The sequence below is a fragment of the Vidua macroura genome, chromosome 27 (assembly GCF_024509145.1).
Source record: "Vidua macroura isolate BioBank_ID:100142 chromosome 27, ASM2450914v1, whole genome shotgun sequence".
NCBI classification, from domain to species: Eukaryota; Metazoa; Chordata; class Aves; order Passeriformes; family Viduidae; genus Vidua; species Vidua macroura.
The window spans coordinates 5,771,430-5,792,018 of NC_071597.1; the positions used below are offsets into that span (position 1 = coordinate 5,771,430).

Consider the following 20,589-nt stretch of genomic DNA (forward strand, 5'->3'; position numbering starts at 1 on the left):
CCCCCAGGACTGCAGAGCACCTGTGCAGAGGGAAAATATGGAAATTATTTTGGGGAAATTATTATCATATGGATGTTTATTCCAGGAAAATCAATGGATATATATGTAAAATATAATCCAAACCAGAAGCTTTCTCTGTACTCAGCAGTCAGGATATTTTGGAGAAGATATCCCCTTGTGCATTCATCTGAATAAAGGATTTCTGCTTCTTAATGCAGCATTGGTGCGAAGGAATTCTGTTTTTATGGATTTTTGGTAACACCACCCATCAGTCCGGGATCACAGAATATCCTGATCTGGAAAGGACCCACAGGGATCATCTCAACCCCTGTCCCTGCCCAGACCCCCCAACATCCCCACCCTGGGCATCCCTGGCAGTGCTGTCCAAACCCTCCTGGAGCTCTGGCAGCCTCAGGGCCGGGACCATTCCCTGGGGAGCCTGGGCAGTGCCAGCACCTCTGGGGGAAGAACCTCTCCCTGAGATCCAGCCTGACCTGCTCTGGCCCAGCTCCAGCCATTCCCTGTATGATAGAGTGCAGCTTCCCAAGGCAATTTCCTGAATTTCCCGTGAAGAGGTGCTTTCCCTCCTCCAGAGGAGGCTTTCAGGGAGGATGATGAGGGTGTGAGGGAATGAACAGCTCTGTCAGTGCCACCAAAACCTCTGTGCCAGGAGGAAGAGCTCAGCACCTTCCTGGCATCCTTCTGAGCCAGTCTGGCACTGCTGCTCTGGGGCTGTGCAGAGGAGGGGAAGGTGATCCATGGCCTTCCTCCGGCTGGGGAGGGACCAGCACCGCCCTGCTCGAGGGGCAAACAGCTGAGGCCTCTCCAGCCCCACAGGCAGGGAGGATCTGGCAGGAGCTGGGATGGGCTGAACCTTGGAGCAGCTCAGTCCCCAGATGGCCCCGCGGGGACGTCACCAGTTCCTGCCTCAACAAACAATGGGTACCATGCTGCCCTGGGATGTGACTCTGGGTGTGACACAGGACATGCTGTGGGTGTGACCCTGGGTGTGACATGGGACATGCTGTGGGTGTGACCCTGGGTGTGACCCTGGGCGTGACAGAGGACATGATGGGGATGTGGCACAAGGAGTTCTCCCTGCCCTCGGAACCAGTGCTGGGAATGTGTTCAGTGGGAAGAAATTGAATTCTCTCACTTCAGGTTTCTCTCTGCTCCTTGAGTATATCACAATCAAACACTTAATTTTAAAATCCCACTCCTTTTCCCTTCTTCATTTGCTTTCCTTCAAACTGTCCCTGCCCCCACCTCCTGTGTTTCCACCTTCTCCTCCTTTTTTGAGGGGAAAAGGAATGAGTGAGAGGAGCTGGGGCTGCTTGCTGCTCCCACACCTTCCCACGGCGAATCAGAGGGAGAAGTTTCCCTTCCTCTTGTCTCGGATTACTTATTTTTTCTTTTCCTCTTTTCTGGATCTGTCCCCAGTGGGATTAATCCCTTGTCCTGTCCCTCCATGCCTTGTCCCCAGTCCCTCTCCAGCTGTCCTGGAGCCCCTTTAGGCTCTGGAAGGGCTCTGAGCTCTCCCTGGATCTTCTCCTCTCCAGGTGAGCACCCTCTCAGCCCTCTCCCAGCCTGGCTGTGCAGGAGAATTTACAGAGCAGATGTTTGATTTTCCAGGAGAGTTGAAACTGAGGGAAAACCCCCTCTTGACACTGATACAGCCTCTGGAGCTGGGGATTCCTAGAGTGCATCCAAGGCCCTCCCTTTGTGAATATGGCGCAGGAGCAGTCCTGTCCTGACCTTAACCGGCCAGCACCACCTCTTATTCCTGCCATCCTCGGCTGTTATTCTGAAATTTCAGAGGCTGGCGGTTGGCGGGGGTGGTGTATAGAGTGAATTTTCCGGCCATCACCACCTCTTATTTCTGCCATCCTCGGCTGTTAGTCCAAAATTTCAGAGGCTGGGGGTTGGCGGCAGGGGGTGGTGTTCAGAGTGAATTTTCCTTCCATTTTGGCGTGAATTCCCTTTCCAATCCCCTCCTACCATCTAGTGGGAGGTTTGGGTAAAGCACATCAGCATGGGTTGATTGCTGAGAAAATACCGGGTGGTGCTGTCTCACCTGAGAGCAACATTTCTGCACCTCTCATTAAACGCAAAATACCCTCAGCTTGGGGAAACAGAAAATTATCTTCGGCTGAGGGGCTGGGATGGAAACTGAGGGAAAAGGAAAATGTCTGGGGTTTATTGTGGATTTTCAGAGAGAAAAACAAGAAACTTGTGAAAAATAAAAGGAAGTAAAGATTGGAAGTAAAATATAAGGGTGAAAAATGTTTTGGAAGTGAGTGGGTGCATTTGGGGGCCTAGAAGGGTGCTGGAGAGGGAATGTGGACAAAGGCCTGGAGGGACAGGACAAGGGGGAATGACCCTAAGCTGAAGGAGGACAGGGTTAGGTGGGATATTGGGCAGGAATTGTTCCCTCGGAGGGTGGGCAGGCCCTGGCACAGGGTGCTCAGAGCAGCTGTGGTGCCCCTGGATCCCTGGAAGTGTCCAAGGCTGGGCTGGAGCAGCCTGGGACAGTGGGAGGTGTCCCTGCCATGGCATGGGTGGCACTGGAGGAGCTTTGGGATCCCTTTCCGCTCAAACCGTTCCATGATTCTGTGATTGATTTTTTTCTGGAAATCCTGTGGAAAACTCCAATCCCAAAGCAGTTTTAACCCTAAACTGAGCCCAACTTCACTCCCTCAGCAGTCTGGAACTTTGGGGCTCAGACTGTAAATGAGGGAGGATCCAGATCTCCAGAAAACTTCACCAGATCAGCAAATTATCCAATCCCAGAATCCTGGAATGCTTTGGATTGGAAGGTACCTTAAAATTATCCAGTTCCAACCCCCACCACAGGCAGGGAACCTTCCACTATCCCAGGCAGATGGAGAACAAAAACAGTCTGGACTGGGGGTACCCCTGGGAGCTGAGGCAGAAGCAACTCCCCCTTCTGCCCCGCCCCCCCCCCCCCCCCGCAAGGGTCAGCTCCCACAGAGACCCACCCAGGGCCAGAACATGGAGCTGCCAGCTGCTGCTTTTGCCTCCCGATACCATTTTCCCTCGGGTTTCCTGCTCTTTGAATGGCTTGCAAACCCATCAAACCATGGCTACATCCCAAACCCTGCCTCTAGACAGGACAAACAGGGAGCCAGAGCCTTTCCGAATCCTTTTGGGAGCTGGTACTGTGAGCAATGCTGTGAATGGAGAGCTGCACAGCTGGGAGCACCCCGGGGAGAACAGGAGATCCCATGGGAATCTGCTGACACGTTTGCATGACAAAACACAGATCTTGTCAACACGGGCATTCCTTTAAGGAGACTCCAAACGGAAGCTTCTGAATCAACATTTTGAAATTTCAATCTGTCAAAAGATGACATTGCTTTGAAAGTAGGTTTGTGTTTGCTCAAAACAGACAGGGATTTTCAGGTTGCTGTTTCCAAATCAACACTTTCCCGAGTGCCACTGCAGTGTTGGTATTTTGGGGGCTGATCCAGCTTGCAGCCAGAAATGAAAGCTAAAATAACGGCATTCTCAGTCTGAGGCCCTGGGCAGCCTCTTCCAGTGCCTGACAACTTTTTATGTGGAGGAACTTTCCCTAAATCCAACCCAAACCTCTCCTGGCACAGTTTGAGGCTGTTCCTTGTTCCCTGGGAGCAGAACCCGACCCCTATCTGTGACTTTACTCCTATTTTATCCTGTTTCCTTTCTGTGATTCAAAATCAGTTTTGAACAGAATTTCCAACCTTCACACGCACATACTTTTAAGTTTTGCTTTTAATTTCCTGACTTGAATCTTAATTGAGTGAGTAATTGCTTATTTGGGTAGCAGCTGAGGAGCACGAATCTCCAGATCCATCAGAGTTATTGTTCACTGATCCAGGATGTGACAGAGTTAATGGAAGTCTTTCCACGGGAGATACAGTGACATATTCAAAGGTCTGCTTAGCATCTCTATTTCTCTGTGCAGCACTAAAAATGCCGCTGAATTTTAGGGTGAGTAAGCCTGGGATGAGTCAGCCCTGACTCACCTCACCTGCACCTCACTGCTGCCCTTTACACCTTGGGCAGGAGGTGGGGCTTTGGTTTGGGGTTTTGTTTATTTATTTTGTTTCTTCACCAGAAAAATTCAATGTATTGAAAGCAAAGCTGTTTTTGCTCCTTGGATCCTGGGGGTGGGGGGGGTTCTCATGTACAGTAGGAAACAGGGAGTGGATGAATCAGCACCCACAGGCTGCAGTTCTGCTCAGGCCATTTCCCTCCTGTGTTCCTGGCATTGTCCTTGGCCCCAGCTATGGATGGGCAGGAGCCAGCAGGGCAGGAGTGTGGGGCATTGGGCACACAAGTGACACAAACCCAGGCACTGAGCCAGGGGTAACTGGGGTGTGTGCAGTGTTCACATGAAAAATGTTCACATATTTTCAAATTCTATGGCAAACAGACACTCAGAAATTTAATCACAACTCCGTTTCATGTCAGACAGCAGCTGAGGAGGGTGAATATTTACCCAGCTTTAGTGTAAAATAGGTGACAGAGCAGTGAATAGGGCTTGGCACGGGCACAGCTGACAGTGCTGAAGATTTGGGTACAGGAACCTCTGGATGACTCCTGGCACAGGGTGCCCAGAGCAGCTGTGGCTGCCCCTGGATCCCTGGCAGTGCCCAAGGCCAGGCTGGACACTGGGGTTGGAGCACCTGGGACAGTGGGAGGTGTCCCTGCCATGGCAGGGGTGGCTCTGGAAGGACTTTTAAGGTCCCTTTCACCCAAACCATTCCATTATTCCATGATCTCCAAGAGACATCTCCCAGTGTTCAGAAAGGGTTCATTTGCTTCTCCATGCTCCCTCCGGACAATGCTGACTTTGAACTCCAAGCCCACTGAACTAATATTTTCCATTTCTCCTCTCAAAACCCCAAGTTTACAACAGAACAGCCTCTCTTTATTGTGTGAAAATATTGGATTTACAGTGTGGAATATTCTGTTGGAAAACTGCCAGGCCCAGTTTCCTTTGCTGCCTGATCCTCTGGTTCTGTTCTCAGCCAGAGATAGCTGGGAGTGGAGCTTTCTCCCCCAGTGTGCTGAGCTGGGAGAGCTCAGCCTCTGCTCTGGCACAGGGAATGAGCGCAGAGCTCTTCCCACACCTGCAGCATGTCCAAGGACTCCACCCCTGCCTCTGCACTGATTCCTGCAGCTGCAGGAACTCAGTCAGCCTCAGCCTCCCTCCTGCAGCCATCTGCACCTGGAATTGGCCAATTGGCTGCACAGGCGGCACAAAGGAGAGAGCACAGAGAAAAGTGGGGAAAAAAGAGAAATATCCTTAAAATGCAGGTCTGGCAGTGCCTCCTGCTGCTGCAGAGCAGCACAGGGGTTGTGGCAGCTGGGCACTGCCATCCAGCTCCTGGGCCTGTGGAATCACAGCATCATTTAGGTTGGGAAAGACCTCTAGGATCATCAAGTCCAACCTCTGACCAAATCCCACCATTCCCCCCAAAGCACAACACAAGGTCCCACACCTGCTTGTTTTGTGAACACTTCCAGGGCATAAAACTTCCAGTTCCAGCCAGTCCCCTGCAGCCTCCTGTGATTAGTGCTGGATGTTAATCAGGTCTGCAATTCTGCACAGCAGGAGAGAGAGGTTTGTGCTCTCATTAAACCTAGAGCTCACCAACTCGGCTGGGAGGGTCTTCTTTCAGTCCAGGGAATAATTTATTCCAGGTTGGAAGGAAAGAATCAAGCCCTGAACTGTTCCTCAGTTTTCCCAGGAACTGAGTGTGAAGCTCTTTAATGGTTCATTGCTCCTGTGTGTTCAGCAGCTGAGCAGAACAAAGGTATTTGAATGTGCTTTCCATTCCTTCCCCTTCATCCATCCATCCATCCATCCATCCATCATCATCCATCCATCCATCCATCCATCCATCCATCCATCCATCCATCATCCATCCATCCATCCATCCATCCATCCATCATCCATCCATCCATCCATCCATCATCCATCCATCCATCATCATCCATCCATCCATCCATCCATCCATCCATCATTCATCCATCCATCCATCCATCCATCCATCCATCCATCCATCCATCATCCATCCATCATTCATCCATCCATCCATCCATCCATCATCCATCCATCATCCATCCATCATCCATCCATCCATCATCCATCCATCCATCCATCCATCATCCATCCTTCCATCCATCCATCCATCCATCCATCCATCCATCATCCATCCATCCATCATCATCCATCCATCCATCCATCCATCCATCCATCATCCATCCATCCATCATCATCCATCCATCCATCCATCCATCCATCATTCATCCATCCATCCATCATCCATCCATCCATCCATCCATCCATCATCCATCCATCATTCATCCATCCATCCATCATCCATCCATCATCCATCTATCATCCATCCATTCATCATCCATCCATCCATCCATCCATCCATCCATCCATCCATCCATCATCCATCCATCATCCATCCATCCATCCATCCATCCATCCATCATCCATCCATCATCCATCCATCATCCATCCATCATCCATCCATCCATCATCCATCCATCCATCCATCCATCCATCCATCCATCCATCCATCATCCATCCATCCATCCATCCATCATCCATCCATCCATCATCCATCCATCCATCATCCATCCATCCATCCATCCATCCATCCATCCATCCATCCATCCATCATCCATCCATCATCCATCCATCATCCATCCATCCATCATCCATCCATCCATCCATCCATCCATCCATCATCCATCCATCCATCCATCCATCATCCATCCATCCATCATCCATCCATCCATCATCCATCCATCCATCCATCCATCCATCATCCATCCATCCATCCATCCATCCATCCATCCATCATCCATCCATCCATCCATCATCCATCCATCCATCATCCATCCATCATCCATCCATCCATCCATCCATCCATCCATCCATCCATCCATCATCCATCCATCCATCCATCCATCATCCATCCATCCATCATCCATCCATCATCCATCCATCATCCATCCATCCATCATCCATCCATCCATCATCCATCCATCCATCCATCCATCATCCATCCATCCATCCATCCATCCATCCATCCATCCATCCATCCATCATCCATCCATCCATCCATCCATCCATCCATCCATCATCCATCCATCCATCCATCCATCCATCCTTTGAAGCTGGGTACATCCCAGGTGATACTTTAAAGCTGCCTTGGAGAGTTCTGCAAGGAGCAGCCCCTTCCTTGCTTTTCTGTGGCATTTTGATAAGGAACTGCATGAGTGAGATCTCCCAGATTTGAAGGAATGACCCTCCTAGTGCATCCATGCAGAAACCTGGCCTTTTATCTGGCTCTATTCCCTCTTCCAAGCTGGTTCCCAGGTTTGGGGATTATTCTGGGGACCTTCTGATCAAGTGCCCTCTGCAGAGATTCACCTGGGAATTCCCATGGCAGGAGTTCCCAAGGGAATGGCTGGAGCTGTGCCAGGGGATTTGGGATGGAGCTCAGGGAAAGGTTCTTCCCCCAGAGGTGCTGGCACTGCCCAGGCTCCCCAGGGAATGGTCCCGGCCCCAAGGCTGCCAGAGCTCCAGGAGGGTTTGGACAGTGCTGCCAGGGATGCCCAGGGTGGGATTGTTGGGATCCTGGGCAGGAACAGGGGTTGGGATGATCCTGTGGGCCCTTCAAACCCAGGATATTCCAGGATTCCATGATCTGTCTCTTTGTGTCTTATCCCTCTCCCAGGCAGTTCAGCCCTTTCACCTCAGTGCTTTTGGTGCTGTTGGCTCCCATTTCCCTCTGGCTGCTGCTGGGGATGGCTGGGACGTGTCCCAGTGGGAGCTGGTCCCTGCCACCTCCATTTAGATCAGGTCCCATCAAATCTGCCTGGGGCTCGGAGCCTCCTGCCAGCCAGACAGGAGCTGCTCCAGTGGGGAATTAATCTCTGCTTAACCCCAAACCTGTTAGGGTTTGCTTGTTTGGAATGACACTAACAGTGTGAAAGTCTTTGTTCTTTTAGCTTGGGAGCTGAAGAAGAGGTCTGGAATGTGTGAAGTTCAGTTTTCAAGGTTGTTTATTTTTTCTTATCTAAAACTTTCTCTCTCTGACTTGCTGAGGTCTGCTTAGTACAGAAGCCATGGCAGTCTTTGCCGAGCCCCGGGCGGCTCCCACATGATACACTCAAAACTACGTGTACCATGTCTACAGTTCCTGTACCAATACCTAAAATCCGTGTTGGACAGTGTCCCTATCCTAGACCAATAGAAAAGTGTCACCATCACACTAAGACATGGAGGGCAAGAAGAAGGGAAAGAAGGCTAGGGTATGCCCAGATTCTTCCATCTTGTACCCCTGAATTACATTTTAAAAAACCTTAAAATTCTACTTTTCTACCCTGTGTCAATTATTCTATTACACTACTCAAACTCTTTTGGTTTGTAATTCCTCATACAGAGTTGACAGCCTCTCCCGTGGATTAAAATCGAAGCCACAGGTGTTTTTGACTTCTTGCCAAGGTCCCTGAGCCCCCTGCCAGGGTCTCGAGACAGCCAGGGCAGCCAGGGGATGTCCTGGACTCCGACACAAGCCCTCACTCACACACAGCACTGAGCTCCCAGGCAGCACCTGCAGATCCACTCCCTGCCCCTCTGCCGTGTGTGAGGGAAAGGGAATGAGGGAGCAGGGCCAGAAGGGACCCTGGTTTGCATCAAATGCTGTGGGACCCAAGGCTGGGGTGATGCTTCCAAGGGAATGCTGAGGGGTGGAAATCCTCCAGGAGAGGCTGCAGGGGCAGGACAGGGAATACTGCACACAAACATTCCCTCAGTTCAGTTATTTCAGGGGCCAGGGTGTGCCCAATTACCCACGGCACTGACTCCCAGTTTGCCCCAGCACTCGCAGCTCCTTTGCCCTGAAACTCCGAAGAACTGCCCGGAACTCCTGTTCCGTTTCCAGCGTTTTTGTTGCTGGGTAGGTTCCTTTCATCTGCTTTCCTTCCGTCCCTGTAGTAGCTGCACAGATCCCGTCCTGCAGCTCCTCTCGAACCCTAGAGGGTGCAATTCACTCAGAGAGCCTCAGCAGAACTCCGAAATTGGAATTCCAAGGATTCCTGGCAGGATAGGGAGGTGGGAGAGGAGCTGATGGCGAGAACACCTCAGCCAATGCACTCGAGATTAAGAACTCTGCTATTCCCCGTGTGCCTTCCCTGCTGGCAGCGAGGGGTGTGGAATTCCAGAGCAGAGAGAGCTGCTGGTGCCATCCTGCTGCTGGGGTGGCACTGAGGACCTGCCCCGGTCCCGGGGATGTGCAGCTCAGCCTCTGCCTTCCCCCTGATTCGCCATGGTCGGAATTCCCCGTCCAGCCGAGCTCTGAGCTCAGGGAATGACCCGACCCTCAGGCTCCCAAAGATATTCCTCCTTAGGAGCTTCTGTGGTGCTATTTCAAAAAAATCAATCCATCGAGCCCATCAGAGCAAGTCCTGGAAGCACAGCAGAGTGCTGAGAGGGGGAGCACTGGGAGCAGCCAGAACTCCCTGTCAGAGGAACTCTCCATCCTGCCCAGGTTCCCTCAAGTTTATTGTGCTTCTTCTGTGACTACAAAACACAGAGAGATTGCAAGGAAACAATCCTTCCCCTTCCCAGTGGAGACAGGGCTGGAAAGTCAATCCCTGCTCCAGCTCCTCCTGTTTGGACTCCTCGGGGATTTGTCCTCAGCAGGTCAGGAGGGAAGTGCTGCAAAAACCATCCCTGCCTGAGAATGCAGTCGACCATTCAGTCTCGATTTTAAGATCTTTTAAAAGACTAAATATCAATTAATATCCTTAACTGCTGCCATAAATCTGAATTGGGAGCAAACCAGAGGAGTTTAAAAGACCTCTGGAGATCCCTTCCAGACCTGGGTTTAAACTGATGGCAGCAGCCAGCTAATGGTCTGAATTAAATCCAGGGATGTGAGCCTGCTCTGCGCCAACCAGAGAAAGAACCTGATGCAGGTTTGGGAAGTGTCATTGTTTTTAGGTCTTTCTGGAATAAGGAAACCCAATAGCAGCACAGCCAGGCCAGGCCCACAATCCATGGATTTCAGCCCAGTCAAAGCCTTGTTTGCTTTGCCAAAGAGAAGATGAGGCCCCACCTCGAATCCTGAGGTCAGGGCTGGGAGGACTGAGGATGGACCTGGAGGGGCTGGAGAGTGTCCAGGGCAGGGAACAGAGCTGGGAAGGGGCTGGAGCCCCAGGAGGGGTTGAGGGAGCTGGGAAGGGGCTCAGCCTGGAGAAAAGGAGGCTCAGGGGGGCCCTTCTGGCTCTGCACAACTCCTGACAGGAGGGGACAGCCGGGGGGGTCGGGCTGTGCTCCCAGGGAACAGGGACAGAAGAGGGAACGGCCTCAGGCTGGGCCAGGGCAGGCTCAGGGTGGACAGCAGCAGGAATTTCCCCATGGAAAGGGGGCTCAGGCCCTTGGCAAGGGCTGCCCAGGGCAGGGTGGAGTCCCCATCCTTGGAGGTGTTAAAAAGATGTGTGGATGATATGGTTTAGTGGGAATGGAGGGATTTGGTGAAAGGTTGAACTTGATGACTCTGGAGATCTTCTCCAACCTCAGTGACCCTATGATTCCATGGAAGGAAGAGCATGAGCTGAATGCAGAGTCCTTCTCCAGCAGCTCCTGCCCCAGCCCTCCAACACCCTCAGGAGCACTGGGCAGGCTCTCACACACCAAACCTCCCCATAACAGACCTCTGTAAATAATTGACTAATAATAAATAAATAGTTAATTAAAGGAGCCATTTAAAATCACTTTTCCTCAGATGAGACATGACAACTGCTATTGATGGGAATAGATCACTTTAAATGCTTATTAAAAAACCATTTTGAGCTACTTGTAAAATGGAGTACATGAAATGAGGTTTATGCTCTCCTATAAACATTTTGCCTTTTTTACTCATCCAGACACTGAAATTCCTGCCAGATCCAAGTCACTAAAATCAATAGGAAAATAAAGCCCAGCTCTGCAGTATTATTAAAATAATTGCTCCACTACGCAAACAATAGACTGTCTTAACTTGTGCAAAAATAGATGGAAGCAAGGCCCAGGAGCAGTTTCCAGAGGATCTGTGTGTCTCCTGAGCAAAGTGAGTTCCCAGCTCCTGACAGCCCCGAGCTGCACCTGGAGCAGCTGCTGTGTCTGCAAAAGGCACCAGGGCAAAGCAATTTGCTGTGCTAATGAGGAGAAAACTCGTCAGGATAATCCCAGGGACCACAGTTCAGAGCATGGAAAGGTCTCACTGGTGTCCAACGTGAATCCTACTGCAACTGCAGATTGTCCAGGGGAACAGGGGCAGGAAAAGAGAATTTTTCCATTGAAGAATACAGAGAGACTAGAGAAGATGTGGCTGCCCCATCCCTGGCAGTGTCCAAGGCCAGGTTGGACAGGGCTTGGAGCAGCCTGGGACAGTGGAAGGTGTCCCTGCCCATGGCAGGGGTGGCACTGGATGGTCTCTGAGGTCCCTTCCCACCCAAACCATTCTGGGATTCTACAATTCCATAAAAATCTCTTTTGATTCGTTAGGCCCTGATATACACCAGGAATTGCATCTAAGGAGAGTCAGGAAGGATTTATGCAAGTAAGTGCTGGAAACTGAACTTCCCACATAGACCAGGTTGATTCCCATGAACTCCAGGATGCAGGGGCTGGAAGCAGGGAATTAGTGCCTGAGGCTGGACTATTGATGGCTGATCTGGCACTTCTGCAGCTGTTACCAGCAATCCAGGGCACTCTAATCCCTGCCCAGGGGTGCTGCTCCTCTGTCATAGCTTCTCCTGGTGATGGGAATCTCTGTCCTGAGCTGTTGGAAGACCCTGCCCTGTGACTTGAGGTTGGGTTAAAGTATAACCCAGTAATTGCCTTAACTGCTGTCACTGCCAGGTGTTTCCAGGCATTTCCAGGTGTTCCCATCCTCCTATGAACTCCCTCCTCCTCCTCCTCCTCCTCCTCCTCTGCCCTGGATGGATTTTCTCAGGAGCACTGGTTTGACCCAAATTGCTTCTCTGTGACCCCTCCTTGGGCTGGGCTCTCTACTGTGGGAGTCACATCAACTCTTCCTCTCAGACAACACCTTAGGCTCATGTGGGAAGGGTTTTCCATGGCCTCTCCTGGTGCTCACTGATCCCATTTTCCCCAGGAACTGTCTCCCTTCCTGGGTGTTATTTGGTGCTGCCTATTCTGAGCAGGTCCCTGCACACATTGGCTGTTCCTGGAGTTCAGCTTGTCCCCTCTAACCCATTTCCCATTTTCTGCAGACACAGTAAAATGGGAAGGTTCCATTTTGTCAAGCTGCCTGTTCTGAAACCTTCCATTCTCCCTGGAGATTGGGATGGTTTGAGTTCACAGTTGCTATCAAAGCCACAATGCCAAGCCCTCCCCGTAGTTTCTTCCTCCCTGGATCTGCTTCTAGTGAGATCTCGCCTCCTGCTTCTGAGGTCATTGGCAGTGATCATTTCTCAGTTCTCCTCTCCCAGCCATGCTCACCCTCACCTCAGTGTCCTCCAGCTCCACCTCTACAGGATGGAATTCCCGGTCCTAGCTGAGCTCTGAGCTCAGGGAATGACCCAAGCCTCAGGCTCCCAGTGATGCCCCTCATTAGGAGTTCCTGTTGTGCCAGTGGGAGCATTTCAAAAACTCAGTCAGTTGAGCCCATCAGAGCAAGTGCTCGAAGCACAACAAAGGGGCACAAAAAGTTCTGTGGGAGAGAATCCAGCTTCCTCCTGCGTTCTCATTTCTGGGAACTCATTCTTTCATCAGATTTTTCCTCTTTTCCTTCTGTTTATGCAGCTAAAAATCCCATTCCTCCCCTCCTCACCATCCTGTGCAATCTGTCAGGGGTAGGGGAAAGCAGGAGGGAATCAGGAGGAATGAGGGTGAGGATGGCTCTGGGGCCTGAGGGCAGGAGCGTTAATTGAGGGTTTCTGCTCCCAGACTGAGGACTGGAGGTGCTGCCATTTCCATGAACGCTGCACCGTCCTGCCGCAGCTCCACGCTCCGGCTCGGGGTCACGGAAAGGTCACTGCACCTTCATTTTTCAAGCTAACCCAAATATTTCAAATAAATGCTGCTTCCACTCTCTGTTCAGACTTCCCTTCTGTGCTTCCAGCAAATATTTCTGAGGAAAAGGTAAGTCTGGCAGCAACAAGAGCAGCAGGATCTGACTGATGGCAGGAGCTGGGGCTGGTGGCCAGCTGGGGCTGGTGGCCAGCATGGCCCAGGAGGCTCCTGCGAAGGGCACAGCTGCAGTGAACTGCCCCGCTGGGGAAGCTGCAGGAGCATCCCGAGGTTTGTTTGCCAGGTATCCCCAGCTGCCAAAGGAATCCCTGCCCTGCACAGGTGCCCTGGCCCCCAAACCAAACCCCTTTCCCTCCTGAGCCCCTCTCCCCACGCCAGCAGGGAGCAGGGAGGCCTCGGGAAGACACTCCCCTGTCCCACAGCCACCGTGCTGTGCCCAAACTGGCTTGGGATTGTTATGTGCAACGCCCATCAATGAGTTTAAATACTGTCATGGAATCATGAAATCCTGGAATGGTTTGGGTTGGAAGGGATCTTCAAGCCCCTCCAGTCCCACTGTCCCAGGGTGCTCCAAGCCCCATCCAGCCTGGCCTTGGGCACTCCCAGGGATGCAGAATCCACGTGGATTTGGGCAGTGTTAGCCCAAGCTGCTGTCCAATCCACCACTGCAACCTGTAACCTCATCTTTTAATTCAGCTGCTGAGGAATTTGATCCTCATGAGGTTGTTCCAGCCCAGGCATGGATCTATTCCCATTGCCAACTCTCACATCAGGAGTAGATAATGACCTACCCAGGCCCAGCTCTCTTCTGGAGCTTAAAACCAGCTCAAAGGCAGAATTGGAGCAGGCACTTCTTGTTCTCTTTTCTGAAGGAAAATTCAGATTTAATGCATAAGGAAGACATTGAAGGGTTTGCATAGAAGGCAAGAATACTTGGTCAGCACTGGGTGTTGAAGAAAAAGATTAATGTCAGCTTTTTAACTGGGAATTGAATTTTGTTCAGGTTATCAGGAGAGCATTTTCAGTATTTTGGGTCAAACATTACCTATGAGATTTCTTGTGCTTTCAGAAGTCCAAGTCCACTGGATTCATTTATATTCCTTGGGAGATGCTGACCTTTAGAATAAATTAATTTCCAGTGAAAAAACAATAATCCAGGTTTAGATGTTCCATAGAAAGAACTTCCCCAAACAGGCAAATACCAGCTGATTCCATGATAAAATCCAGTGTTGTCACTGTGGTGGGAGAGCAAAATATTAAAACTGAATTCTTGAGTTCCCCAACTGAAAACTAATGATGAAAACAAGCAAAGTCAGGCACCTGTGTATTCCCAGGCTCTGGAAAACCTTGGGACACAGCTTTTGTGCCATTAAACACCTTCAGATGGCAAATTACAAGGTCTTATAATGCCAATAAAATTATTTCCATGCTATGGGATGGAGATATAAACTTCAATTTACTTCCAAAGGAGAAGGATAAATCTAAAGAGGGAAATAGCCACACTGAATGATATTTTTTGTATGGATGTGAATAATTTCCAGACAAATTAAATGAAATTTAAGTGCTTTGCAATACAGCCATGCAATGAATGGTCCTGGGCAGGGGGAGGGAGGGAAGGTGTCCTACAGGGGCACCTGGAAGATTTGTCTGCAGCATTAAAGACCCTGCAGGGGAGTGGAGTGGTCAGGAGCAAACCTTACAGGAAAAGCTGCTTTTCCCCAGGGAAAGGGGGAATTCCACCCTGGAGGGTGAGAGGAGCCCTGGGGCAGGCCCTGGCAGGGACAGTGAGTCCCACACAGAATTCACACCTCTGATGTCACAATTCTGATGTCACCCCTGCAGCTCAGCAAGGAAGAATTTAACCCAGAATTTTAGAAGAGTCTTTTTACTCAGTTTTCTTTCCCAGATCTCTCTCAGACTCGGAGGGCTGCAGGAGCAACAAATTGCTTTATTTGCAATTCTTTGGAAGCTCTTGGGCTAGGATGTTTGAGTCCCTAAGTATCAAATCCCAAATCTTGGGGGGAAATTTCCCAAGAAATACCCAGTACCAAGGCAGCTGATGGGTACAGCTGAGTGCATTTAGTCAGAGAAACCTTAGTTTTAAACCTCAGAACAAACAGAGGAACGAATCCATGCAGTGGAAAAAGAATTAGGAACTCTGACAGCTCGTGCAGCTCTTACAGCAAGTCAGGACTCAGGGCACAGCAAGTGCTGCAAACTGTGTGTCCTGACCAAAGCCTTTGTATGAAATAAACCCAGCTGGGATCAGTAAGGGCCAAATCCAAGCTCAGGCAATCCCCTGGGCTCAGCTGCAGGGCTCCAGTGAACAAAAATTCTCATTTTTGTGTTAGGAGGGGGCTGAATTCAAGCTCAGCTGTCCCTGCACAGACCCCCCCACCTCAAAAGGCCCCTGGTATTTGCAGGTGAGAGGAGTGGCACAGTCCAACACCTGGACACCACGAGCTCCTGCCAGCTGTTCCCACAGGGCAGGAGCTTTATGGACATTTGACCCCCAATCCCTCTGCTCTGGAACAAGCCACACTTTGTCACAGCAGGTTCAGGTTCTGTGCCCTGCCTGGAGCCTCCCAGTGCTGCAGCCCCTGGATCCCAGCAGGAATTCTGCTGCCCTTCCACCTCAGTGTTCCCAGCCCTGGGCACCAGCTGTGCCAGGCAGCTCTGCCAGCTCATCTCCCCTGCCAGGAGAGCCGGGAGCAGCAGGGAGCAGCAGACCGTGCAAAACACCGGGCACTGCCCCGGGGCTGCCTCTGTCTGGGGCACAGGGCAGAGGAAACCACAGTGCCTGGAAAAGAGAGACCCAGAGCCTGGAACATGCCCAGAGAGGAGCAGCTGGAGCAGCCAGGGAATTGTTCAGGCTGGAAAAGACCTTTAAAATCACACAGTCCCAGGATGGGTTTGTGTCACCCTGATTTTTTAAGATTTTCTAAAGCCTTCTGAGTTTACATTCTTGTAGCAAATTTCTCACACACTTTCTGTAAATAACTTATTGTTTTTGCATTCCTTAATAGAGGCAGAGAAATTTGATGGACTGGTAGTTTGTCCAGTGTCGGTGGAGAGGTGGCACGTTCACCCTCCAATCCACTGGCACCTTTGGAAAACTATAAATGCTGGAGTCAGAAAATAAACTTGCCTTTTTTACCTTCACAATAGCAGCGGCTCGCATCATGCTTTCTCGTGTCCTATAGTGACAGGTTTGTATTGGCAGGGACCTCAAAGCCCACCCAGTGCCACTGTGCCATGGCAGGGACAGCTTCGACTGTCCCAGTTTGCTCCAAGCCCCAGTGCCCAGCCTGGCCTTGGGCACTGCCAGGGCAGGGCGAGATCCTCAAGCCCAGCCAGCAGCCCAGCACCAGCAGCACAGCCACCACTAAACCCCACCCTCTGGGTTTTGAAGACTTCCAGGGCTGGGGACTCTGCCTGTGCCATGGGCAGTGTGGGGCCAGGGAGCAGAGGCACCCCATGTGGGCTATGCCCATGGGGAAGACAGTATGGGAATGCCATGGGAAACGACAGTCATTTAGCATAAGGCTTTTCCCCAGAGTCCTCTGCCCCCCAGTGCAAATGAGCACATGCCCATCACCTGTCAGTTTGTGGTTGTCAGCTCCCCAAGCTCTGGAAAGTTCCCCATTCTCGTTGTTTCTAATGGTTCTCTCTGTAAACCACTCCTTCCCTGTTCCCTCATTGGCCCAGTTTATGTTACCCCATCCCTTATACCCTCTGCCCATTGGATCATTTGTACCCTAGTTACTCCTTCCCTCCCCAGTTATATACTCTGGCCCCACCTTCCCTGGGGCTTTTCAGAGTCTGCCTCCGCTCAGTGTGGTTGTCTCCCTGCTCCTATTTCTGCCTCTGACTCCGTCGATCAATCCTCAATAAACCCGCTCGGATTCCAGCAGCTCAAGAGTCCTTCCGTCATTCTGGTGGGGATTTTAATGATGCTATCCAGGCATCCGTTGACCAGCCAAGTGAGGGTCACCCTGTGGGACTTGGTCCAGGGTAGCCCATACCCCAGGTGATAGACCCTGGGTGCATGTCCCCCCTGTGTCCTCTGTGCTTTCCAAAGGTTTCTCTCCATCCAAATTCTCTGTCTGCACCTTGTGCAGGTGGAGGGGCTGGAGCTGTGTGAACAGTGGGAATTTTAGTCCATTAACTGGATCAAAAATGGAAACACAGAGAGAGAAAAAAACTGGTGTGTTTTTTCTGTGCAATGTGAAAATAATTATTTTTGTGTTTTAGGATTTTTTATTTGTTTTTGAAAAGTGGAAACAAAAAAAATCCTTTTCAGTCTCAACAAAACCTGAATTCCCTTGAAAGTGTGTTTCTGTTCATTTTTTAAAGCTTATTATTGCCTAATTAAGATGGAATAAATTTTAGAGAGAAAAGCACTTTTGAACTGAAATAATGAGAAACTGCAGTTCATTAATATCTCAGTTGTCAGGTTTGCAAATGGCTCAGTCTCATTTTTATCTGACATTTTGGAGTCAATCTCTTGTTCACTGTTCCCTGTCCCCAAGGGTCCCTGCAAGGACCCCTAAAGATCTGATGTTTGTGTTCTGCACTAACAGTTTTATCTGCACCACTTTACCTGCACTAGAACAGGCACCAAAAACTTTACCTCTGGTTTGGGGCAGGGTCTGAGCCCAGAGTGGGTCAGGGGTGTCAGTGGGTCAGTGGGTCAATGGTCAGTGGGTCAGTGGGGTCAGCAGTCAGTGGGGTCAGCGGTCAGTGGGGTCAGGCCAATGGTCAGTGGAGTCAGTGTAGTTAGGTCAATGGTCAGTGGGGTCAGTGGGTTGTGGGTCAGTGGGGTCAGTGGGGTCAGTGGGTCAATGGTCAGTGGGGTCAATGGTCAGTGGAGTCAGTGTAGTTAGTGGGGTCAATGGTCAGTGGGTCAGTGGGTCAATGGTCAGTGGGGTCAATGGTCAGTGGAGTCAGTGTAGTTAGTGGGGTCAATGGTCAGTGGGTCAGTGGGGTCAGTGGGTCAATGGTCAGTGGGTCAGTGGGGTCAGCAGGTCAATGGTCAGTGGGGTCAGTGAATCAATGGTCAGCAGGTCAGTGGTCAGTGGGGTCAGCGGGTCAGTGGTCAGTGGGGTCAGTGGGTCAGTGGGTCAGTGGGGTCAATGATCAGTGGGGTCAATGGTCAGTGGGTCAGTGGGGTCAGCAGGTCAATGGTCAGTGGGGTCAGTGAATCAATGGTCAGTGGGTCAGTGGTCAGTGGGGTCAGCGGGTCAATGGTCAGTGGGGTCAGTGGGTCAGTGGTCAGTGGGTCAGTGGGGTCAATGGTCAGTGGGTCAGTGGGTCAATGGTCAGTGGGGTCAGTGGGTCAATGGTCAGTGGGTCAGTGGTCAGTGGTCAGGGGGGTCAGCAGGTCAATGGTCAGTGGGTCAGTGGGGTCAATGATCAGTGGGGTCAGTGGGTCAATGGTCAGTGGGTTCAGTGTGGTCAGTGGGCTGCAGGTGAAGGGGCAGGTCCTTGGGAAGGTCTCCATACAATCCTTGACTCCACAAATCCAGACCTAGTTCCCTTGAGCTGCTGCCAAAGGAGCGCCTGGACAGAGGAATTTCTGAACTCTTCTTCCCTGACCACACCAGTCAGAGTTTCTGTTCTCAGCCACCCAGCCACAGCAGCTGGAAAACTGCCTCCCTCCCCCAGGAAAATGTCATTCCTTCTTTTCCTTCCCCCGCTTTCCTGCACCAATTAAAATTCAAAGTGCAGGTGGCTACAAGCCCAGCCAATCCTGGGGACACTTTACAATAGTGACCCTGGGCAGGAATTCTTGCTGTGCATTATCCATTCCTGCTAAAGCACATCCTGGGAGTATTCCAGCCAAGCAGGAGGAGCCCACAGGTGAGACCTGCCCAGCCAGAGGAGGCTTCTTCCCACACAGGTAAATCCTGCAGCGCAGTCCAGGTAACTGCAGTTCCTGGAAGGAGCCTGGAATCAGCACTGCAGGGTTTCTAGAGGTGGTTTAGCCCCTCTTTGTGTATTTTTGCCCCTTCATCTGTCCCAGGAGCAGCCCAGAGCTGTGAGAGGTGCAGGGCACTGCCCTGGCATTGCTGCTTCTCTGTTCCAGCAATTGGAGGGGTGAAAAAGGGAGTAAAAGGAAAGGGGAAATCCAATGGTTGTCTCCCTTGACCAGTGTCCAGACAATGCCCTTTTCCCAGCTCTTCTGCATCCTGGTTTTTCATCATGCTGTGAACCCAGCGAGTCCTTCCAGCCTCAAACCACTCCAGATAATGGGATTAAAGAGGGATTTACAAGTCAGCTCTGCCTTTTCATTCTCTCCCCTGGGCTGTCCCCAGGATTTTGGAGGGAATGTCAGCCTCTGGTTTGGGGGAAGGGAAGGGAAGGGAAGGGAAGGGAAGGGAAGGGAAGGGAAGGGAAGGGAAGGGAAGGGAAGGGAAGGGAAGGGAAGGGAAGGGAAGGGAAGGGAAGGGAAGGGAAGGGAAGGGAAGGGAAGGGAAGGGAAGGGAAGGGAAGGGAAGGGAAGGGAAGGGAAGGGAAGGGAAGGGAAGGGAAGGGAAGGGAAGGGAAGGGAAGGGAAGGGAAGGGAAGGGAAGGGAAGGGAAGGGAAGGGAAGGATAAGCCCTGCTCATGGCCTGATCATCTCTGCTGACATGGGGATCCTTTTTTTATCCCTGTCAGCACCAGAAAAGCAGCAGAGCTCTGGAGCCACCACCCCTGTGCCCTGGGCACCCTGAGCACCAACCAACATGTCAGCAGATTTCTAATCCTGGAGCATTTCCTGCCGGGAATGGGGCAGGAGGAGCAGCAGCACATCTGGGTTCATTCGCTGAGGCTTGGGCAGGCTCCAAAGTGCTGTCTAAGGACTGAGAGTTGCTGTGATTTTTCTGATCTCAGGAAGAGCTTTCCTTGCTGCTGGTTGGGGATGTTTTGCTGTGTAAATGGAACATATCTGGGAGGGAATTGCAGAGGTGCTCAGAGTGTGATGTGCTCCCAAAGCTCCTGTGATGAGCTCCCATTGTCCATAATGTGACTGACTGGAACAGGCTCTGAGCAAAGGCTGTGTTCAGCTCCCTGCTGCCCCAGGAAGGTGTCCAGGCAGAGCTGGCAGATTGCAGCTCTCACAGACCTGTGTTAATTTACCTTCACCTGCCACAAACTCAGTCTTTGGCAACTAAAGCTGAACAAGCTTTTGTGAATCTTGGCAGCAATCTCCCTCTGTTGGATTAGGGAATCTTCTCCAGCTTTATTGTGCTCCAGAGGATCACCCAATAGGCTGAGATTTTCCTTTTTTAATAGCTCCTTTTCCTGCTGGTCTGTCCTGCCTGTACAGCCTGGTCTGGATCACACACAAGCTCCTCTTAAATTTGTCTTTTTAAAAGGACATGGTTTTAACCTCCAGCATTTTTTTAAATTATTTGTCTCAGTAGAATTGCCAGGAGATGTTTTCTAGGGAGACTCAAACAGCCCCTGAGGAGCCCCCAACATGAAGATCCCTCTGTTCCTTTGCAGGGTCTTGTGGCTGGAAGGGAGCAGCC

At 51.0% G+C, this 20,589-nt stretch overlaps 1 protein-coding gene across 3 annotated transcripts in view; it reads right to left on the reverse strand.

Moving 5' to 3' along the window:
- The window catches only part of LOC128819803 (acid-sensing ion channel 2), a 409,246-nt gene that overhangs the window by 233,521 nt on the left and 155,136 nt on the right, over positions 1–20,589 (reverse strand). The window lies entirely within an intron of this gene.